Source organism: Tamandua tetradactyla, chromosome 3 (assembly GCF_023851605.1).
Source record: "Tamandua tetradactyla isolate mTamTet1 chromosome 3, mTamTet1.pri, whole genome shotgun sequence".
NCBI classification, from domain to species: domain Eukaryota; kingdom Metazoa; phylum Chordata; class Mammalia; order Pilosa; family Myrmecophagidae; genus Tamandua; species Tamandua tetradactyla.
Genome location: NC_135329.1, coordinates 60,271,184 through 60,279,197, shown reverse-complemented (window position 1 = coordinate 60,279,197; position 8,014 = coordinate 60,271,184).

Below are 8,014 nucleotides of genomic sequence, written 5' to 3'. Positions count from 1 at the left end.
ATCCCTGACTACAGGAACATGATCAGACAAGGGGCCTAGGGCCACCCTTCCTGCTCAAGTGTTCAGGGATTGTACACAGAGGGGATGCTGCCCTCGCCCAAGACCACACAACAGAGAAGCCCATCAGCCTCACACAGCTCAACCCACCACTCCAAGCCTGTTTCTCGGCCCTCTGTCCACAGTGATCCCTGACCTTGGTGCCTTCTGACCCCACAGGCCTCTGCCTCTGTCCTCTATGACACTGCCAACCACTGAACTACTGCTTCATAAACATCACTTTGGGGAACTTTGTGAGCAGTAAGCTCTACTCCAAGACATCAACTGCCTGGGCACGTGTCAGTTCCCCCATAACAGAGTACATGTGCCCAGACAGCCTGTTCAGGTTCACCCTGAACAGGGAGATGCCAAACCCAAATGTCCAGATTTCCATCAGCAGAAGTGAAGTACAAGCCTTCACAGGAACCAGAAGAATTCCACCCTTGGCCAGGCCCCAGTTGGAAGTGTTTCCCACAAATGCCATGGTAGGGACATCTTACTGTCAAGGGCAGATGCAAGAAGAGTCTTGACTATTGCTCAGACTTCCCCTCGTCTGTCTTCATCTGGCCGTGCTCCATCCTGGGAGCCTTTCTACACCCCTGGCCTGAGGAACAGGCTTACTTTTCTTTAGGTCTCAGGAAGGAGCCTCTGTCCAATCACTAGTTCACCTCAACTACGGCAGTGTCCAGCTTCATGCTCTGGCACCTTCTTTAAGCATTGAGACCTCTGCAGGGACCTCCACATTGATTACCCACAGTAACCTCAGATTTCTAATTCAACACAAAGAAACAGATATTTCTGACTGCCTCATGGGGAGAGGGAGAGGGCAGGCTCAGCTCAATCTGCCACCTCCCAAACAACGACCACAGCTCCATTCCAAAATTCTGCCCTCAAGAATGATGTGGGCAGTGGAGTCAGTTCTCAACTGTACACAGGAAACCTGCAGGTAGAATATGGGCAGGGATAGAAAATCTGTCCTTACTTCCACCTGGGAAGTCCCTATAGAGAAGGACCTGAGTTGGGGATCTTGTGGCCATGGCAGGTGCTGAAGAAGGTCCAAAATCAGGATACCTGTGAGGATGGGCATCTATATTGTGGAGAAAAACAGGGGTCCCAGTGGGTGACCATTCAGAGAGGCCTACTGCATATGGCCTGGGCAAGATGTGGTCATGGTGAGAGCCAGTATTAGTGGGCCCCCTAGACAGAGGAGGAGAGAAGAGACGATACATGGGCTTGAGTGTGAGGAGAGGGGGGACGGTGGGTAAAGCCAGCCTGAATCCTGGAGGCCAGGAGGACACCCAGCAAACATGCAGTGGGGTTTGGGACAAAACAGAAGAGAGAATCCTCCAACATGGGGAAATGCACCAGGTGGCCATGGGCTCTAGCACTGGCCTCAGCCCCAGGGACCTTAGTGCCCCTTTAGATTCTGTATCATCCATTGCTTTTCAGGGTCAGCAACAAAGAAGCCAAACAGTTAGGAGTAAAGAAGGAACTGCCTTGCTCTGTGCATCTCAAGAAGCATGGTGGGTGAGGGAGAATGGAGAGGCCCCACAGACCAAGACACATCCTCCAGGAGCACCATCCCAGCTGCACAAGGCATCCCACTAAAAGGATAGAGTCTCAATTAAGAATGATGATTGGGGGCAGGGGGACTGAAAAATTGCTCAAAGGAAACATCAGAATATTAACTTTAGTAGCTTTATTCTGCTTTTTAATTTTCTGAGTCCTACTAAATTTCTTTACTGTGTATATTTCTACTTTTTAAAAAATGATAATAATCCATCCTTAAAAATGATATGTCTTTCCATGTTGATACACTCTGTACCAAGTGTAAAGCACAATTGAGAAGAGCATGGCTACATCAACATTCCAGGGGCTCCTTCCACAAACGTAAAGTTTCTGGAATCTTCTGGCCCTTCCCTTTAACCCCTTCCTGTCTGCACTCAGTACACTGTGTGACTGGCCACAGGGCCCTGCCATCTTGGGCCCCCTGCTCCTCCTCAGGGTGGGTGAATGGACCTTCAAGGGGGTTTCTTCTCCCCAGATACCTAGAGCCCAAACGAGAAGGCACAATGCAGACCTGCAGGGCCACTCGCAGGGTGGCAGTGGCAAGCAGACCCGAGACAGCCTCTCTGACTTGGCTGACAGTTCTGAATGACTTTCATTAAGCTGTGTTCTCTGTGCATGGGGATAGGCCCAGCAGCACTGAACTCAGCACCTAATGTCCGGCAATGATGAAGTACAATGGGATGCTTGGGGCATGGTGGCAGTGGGGAAGCCTAGAGAGCCATACCTACATGGAGGCCATGCACAGGAGGGCCATCCAGCATTGGCATGGCCAGAAGTGAGAAGTTACCTACCATGAGATGGAGACATGGATCAAGCTCCAATTGTCAACAAAGATCAGGCCCTGACCGTTATCAAAGTAGGAACCATCAGGGGTTATGGGTTGCACGAAGACAGATAATTTTCAGTAGGCTTGTTTAGCAGCATCATTCCAGCAGCTACATGGGAGATATACACAAGAGCTAGGAAAAGTGTCCCCAGAAGCTTAGGCCCAACAGAACCTGGGAAGCAAGGTCAGGATTGCAGAAGTAGTCAGGATCCTCACCACAGGAAAGGTCCCCTGTTTGGACTCACAGCTGATGTCTGCGTGATGACAAGCTCCAGGGAGCCTGATGCTGAGCTGGTTTGAATGGGCAATTTGTGACCAAGAGTGGTCTTTTTTTTTCTTTTTTTTTTTAAGTCTATGGTATTTATTTATTTATTTTTTAACTTTTTTTATTAATTAAAAAAATTAACAAACAAAACATTAAGATATCATTCCATTCTACATATACAATCAGTAATTCTTAAATATCATGATGTAGTTGCATATTCATCATTTCTTAGAACATTTGCATCGATTTAGAAAAAGAAATAAAAAGACAACAGAAAAAGAAATAAAACGATAACAGAGGAAAAAAAGATTATACATACCATACCCCTTACCCCTCGCTTTCATTTACCATTAGCATTTCAAACTAAACTTATTTTAACATTTGTTCCCCCCATTATTTATTTTTATTCCATATGTTCTATTCTTCTGTTGATATAGTAGCTAAAAGGAGCATCAGACACAAGGTTTTCACATTCACAGAGTCTCATTGTGAAAGCTCTATCATTGTTCAATCATCATCAAAAAACATGGCTACTGGAACACAGCTTTACATTTTCAGGCAGTTCCCTCCAGCCTCTCCGCTACATCTTGAACAACAAGGTGATATCTACTTAATGCATAGGGATAACCTCCAGGATAACCTCTCAACTCTGTTTGGAATCTCTCAGCCATTGACACTTAGTCTCATTTCACTCTTCCCCCTTTTGTCTAGAAGGTTCTCTCAATCCCTTGATGTTAATTCTCAGCTCATTCTAGGGTTTTTCTCAGTCCCTTGATGGTGAGTCTCAGCTCATTCCAGGAACTCTGTCCCATATTGCTTGGAAGGTCCACACCCCTGGGAGTCATGTCCCACACAGAGAGGGGGAGGGTGGTGAGACTGCTCATCATGTTGGCTGGAGAAAGAGGCCACATCTGAGCAACAACAGAGGCTCCCAAGGGTTGTCTTTGAATTATCAAGATTTGTTGCTGCAGGAACTCTGGGGAAGGAGTGCAAAGCGAACTGAGGTGAGTCCTTTCGTTTTGCTGAGGGCCAGACAGACAGACGGTGACCAATCAAAAGACAGGCAGCAGGCAGCTGGTTTTATTCCCAGGATGATGTGGGCATATCAGCCTCCAACTTCCAGTGACATCAGAGACTTCAGGCCCAGTCATTTCCTTGTGGCTCTACTAGGTTGCTTCCGCCTGAATTTTGCCCTGCTCTGGGTGGTACAACTGACTCCCTGAGGGAAGGCAGTCACCCAGGATGAACGTGAGGCATCTGGAGTTGCAAACCCAGGTTAATCCAGGTGCCAGGTCATTCCAGGTGGAGAAGGCTGTGGTAGAAAGGGGCAAGACTGTCTTGCATCATGGGAAGGAGCAGACGCTTCCTGAAGCCCTTAAGAGTAAGACCCCTTGAGCTAAGGGCAGCCTGGGGGCCAATAGAGAGGGCATCTGGGCCTCTGTCCCCCAAAATCCACACATCTAGGCCAAGTTACCCTAGGGAAACTAGGCATTTTTTCCAAGGCCCTGGATCCCAAACTATTTGCCACCTGCAGAAATGTCAGCTCCTTGGCGCCAGAAGAGCCCCCATTGCACTGTGCTATGAGACAGCAAGCAGCCCTGTGGCAAAAGCAGAGCCTAGCCTGACCTGTCCTCATGCCGGGCTCATGTCTCTGACTGCAGCTGGCACAGCCCAACTTCATTCCTTAGGCACCACAGACCTCAGACAACTTCTCAAATGTGTTTCTCCTCCAGGATTCCACACAACAGAACCTAAGGCAGGAAATTGAGGTCACACCACACTCTCTTTTTCATCATATGCCTCTAAGCCATAAGCTCCTCTTGCTTGCTAATGGGTCTCCCTAGTCTTTCTCTAGCCTACCACTTCTTCCCTGTCCCCTGGACCAATGTAATATCTCCCCAGTGTTTCACCTCTTCTTTTTCTCACTCCCCCATAGCTTCTCATCTTCCTTAGCCATGCTTCCAAGACTTCATCTGATTCCATCCTCTTCCAGCACTCATGGCACCACTGCTGCCTGTTTACCATCCTGCATGTGTGAGTATAGCCCAAGGACATGGGCTCAGTCTACTGCCTGTAGCCCATTCCATCCCCACCAGGCCACTGTCTGTGAAAGTGAGTCATCAACAGTGTGCTTTCCACGATATGCCATCCCCAGACTGTCCCTTTCCACCCACCTGACTATGCTGACCCACTCTCCTATCCTTTCCACACTTCCCTTTATACACCCTGTCATGGTTAGATTCATGTGTTAACTTGACCAAGTGGCGGTGCCCGGTCATCTGGTCAGGCAAGCCCTGGCCTGTAGTTTTGAGAATATTTCATGGACTTAAATCATGATTATGCTAACTGCATCCACATTTGATTGCATTTCTTCTACAATGAGTTGATTGCATTTGTCTTCTGCTTGATCTGATCACTGGAAAGCTTTTAAGGAGGATTCAGAAGAGATAGTCACTCTTCCTGCTTCAGCTGGCAAGCCTCTCCTTTGAAGTTTTCCAGACCTTTCATCTAAGTCACCAGTTTCACAGCCTACACTATGGATTTTGGACTCTGCTAATCCCACAGTTGTCCAGCCAGCCTCTCCTGAGAGTTCTTTGAGGAACTTCATCGGAGTTACCAGCTTGCAGCCTGCCCTACAAACTTTAAACTCTATGTTTCCATGGTTATGTGAGACTTTTATACATTTTATAACTGAATATCTCCTGCTGAATCTATTTCTTTAGTGAACCCTAGCTAATGCACACTTCCTCACAATACCTGTCTTCCTCAAACACTCCCCACCCATCACCCTCCTGACACCCTCCACCTGTCTTCACACCTGTCCTCTTAAAACACTCTGCTACCTGCAATCCCATGACCCATGCCCTACCATCCATCCAAACTACCCCCTCCTGCTTCAGGCCCTTTGCCCTTAGAAACCAGAGCTCTCCATTCCTGACCCTGCTCCACTCATAGCACCTGTGCTCTGAGTGTTGATTCTGTATCTGCCACTCTTCCTTCATCAGGTGTGGAGCTCCTGGAAGGCAAAGGCCTGGCCACCTGAACTTCTTGTAACACCCCACCCAGTGGGATGGACACTCATACACTACATATCAAGACAGTGATGGCTCAGCTTTGTGAAGTGAAGCTGGATTCACAACAGCACATGCTTAGACACAGACATTTATGCCTGCTGCACAGGGACAGTCACACTAGCACATGCTCATACACACACACAAGCTTGCTGCAGAGGGCCATCACACCAACACACAGACACACCCGAACACAAAAGCCTGGTGCACAGGGCAGTCACACAATGCATGTTCAGACACAGAACCACAGGCCTGCTGCACAGTCAGACCAATGCATGCTTAGACACACACAATTGCTGCACAGACACACATGCCTGCCTCACGGGGCAGTCACATCAATGCACAGTTTGACACATATGCCTGCCTCTCAGGGCAGTGACACCAACATTCAGACACACACGCCTGCCTCACAGGGTAGTCCCACCAACACATGCTTAGACACACAGACACATGCACTGCTGCAAAGGGTAGTAACAGCAATATACACTCAGACACACACCTGCCACACATAGTAGATACACTGATACGTGCTCAGACATACAGACACACAGGCCTGCTGCACAATATAATCACACCAACACATGCTCAGACAAAAACAGACACACAGTCCTGTGGTACAGGACAGTCACACCAACACATGCTCAAATACACAGACATAGGGCAATCACATCAATAAACACTCAGATTCACACAGACATACACATCTGCTGAATAGGGACAGTCATACCAACACATGCTCAGACACATAAGCAGGCATGCCTGGCACAGAAGGTAATCACATCAACACACACTCAAACATACATATTTGCTGCACAGGGCAGTCCACCAACACACATCAGGCACACACAGACACTCAAGCTTGTTACAGAAGACAGTCACATCAACACATGCACACACACACACACACACACACACACACAGGCATGCTGCACAGAGACAGTCAGACCAGCACATGCTCAAACACACACGCACACACGTCTGCACCACAGACACACACTCCTGCTTCTCAAGGCATTCACACCAACAGACACTCAGATACACATGCACAAGCACCTGCTACACAGACACATATACCTGCTGGGCAGTGCAGTAACACCAATCATACTCAGACACATACACCTGCCACAAAGAGTAGACAAACTGATACATGCTCAGATACACAGACATACAGGCCTTCTACACTGTACAGTCACACCAACATTTGCTCAGACACAAACACAGACACACAAGCCTGTTGCACAGTGCAGCCAATTCAACACACACTCAGACACAGACAAACACAGCTGCCTCACAGGGCAGTCACATCAAAACACATTCTGACACACTCAGACACACAGGCCTGCAGCACAGGGCAGTCACAACATCACACGCTCATACACACAGGCAAACACACTTGCCACACAGGGCAGTCACACCAACACACGTTCAGACACACTCTCACACACACGCCTACCACACATAGTAGACAAACTGACACATGCTCAGATACACAGACACACAGGACTGCTGCACACAGACAGTCATATCAACACTCAGATGCATACACAGACATGCATGCCTGCTGTACAGGCAATCATAGCAACACATGCTCAGACACACAAACCTGCCACACAAGGCAGTCCTGCCAACACACATTCAAACACACGTGGACTCAGGCCGGCTGCACAGAGAAGTCACAGCAATACATAGTGACAAACTCAGACACATACACAAGTACACACCTTCCTCACACTTGGCAGTCATGTTGACACATTCTTCTGGCACCTGCAGTCATATGTCCTCACATAGTGAAACACACACTAACACACACACCTTCTGTTTTCCACAAGAGCTACAGCTGTGAACTGAGTTCTCTGGATCACCAGGCTGCCTCATGCCCCCAAGTCTTTGCACATGCCATTTCCTTCACATGGAATTCTTTCCCCTCAGGGAACACCCAGGAAGCCCTTATGCTCCCTTTACTTATCAGCTAATGTGTCTTTTCCCCCTGAAAATTCCTCCCTAACCTGCCAAGAAGTGCCAAGCTCTTCTACTTGATAGCTGTGCATTTCTATCTCCCCATGAGACCAGGAGCTCCTGGAGGGCAAGACAGCATCTTTCTGAGTCATCACTCATGGACTGATAGATTCTTTCTCTCCAGTGCTTGGATACCATAGTGAACAGTCACTCCGAGTCTCTGCCCTCATGACACTGGTATTCTCATCCTCTTTTTGTTCTGTCTGGACCCACCCCAGGCCATGGTACAGG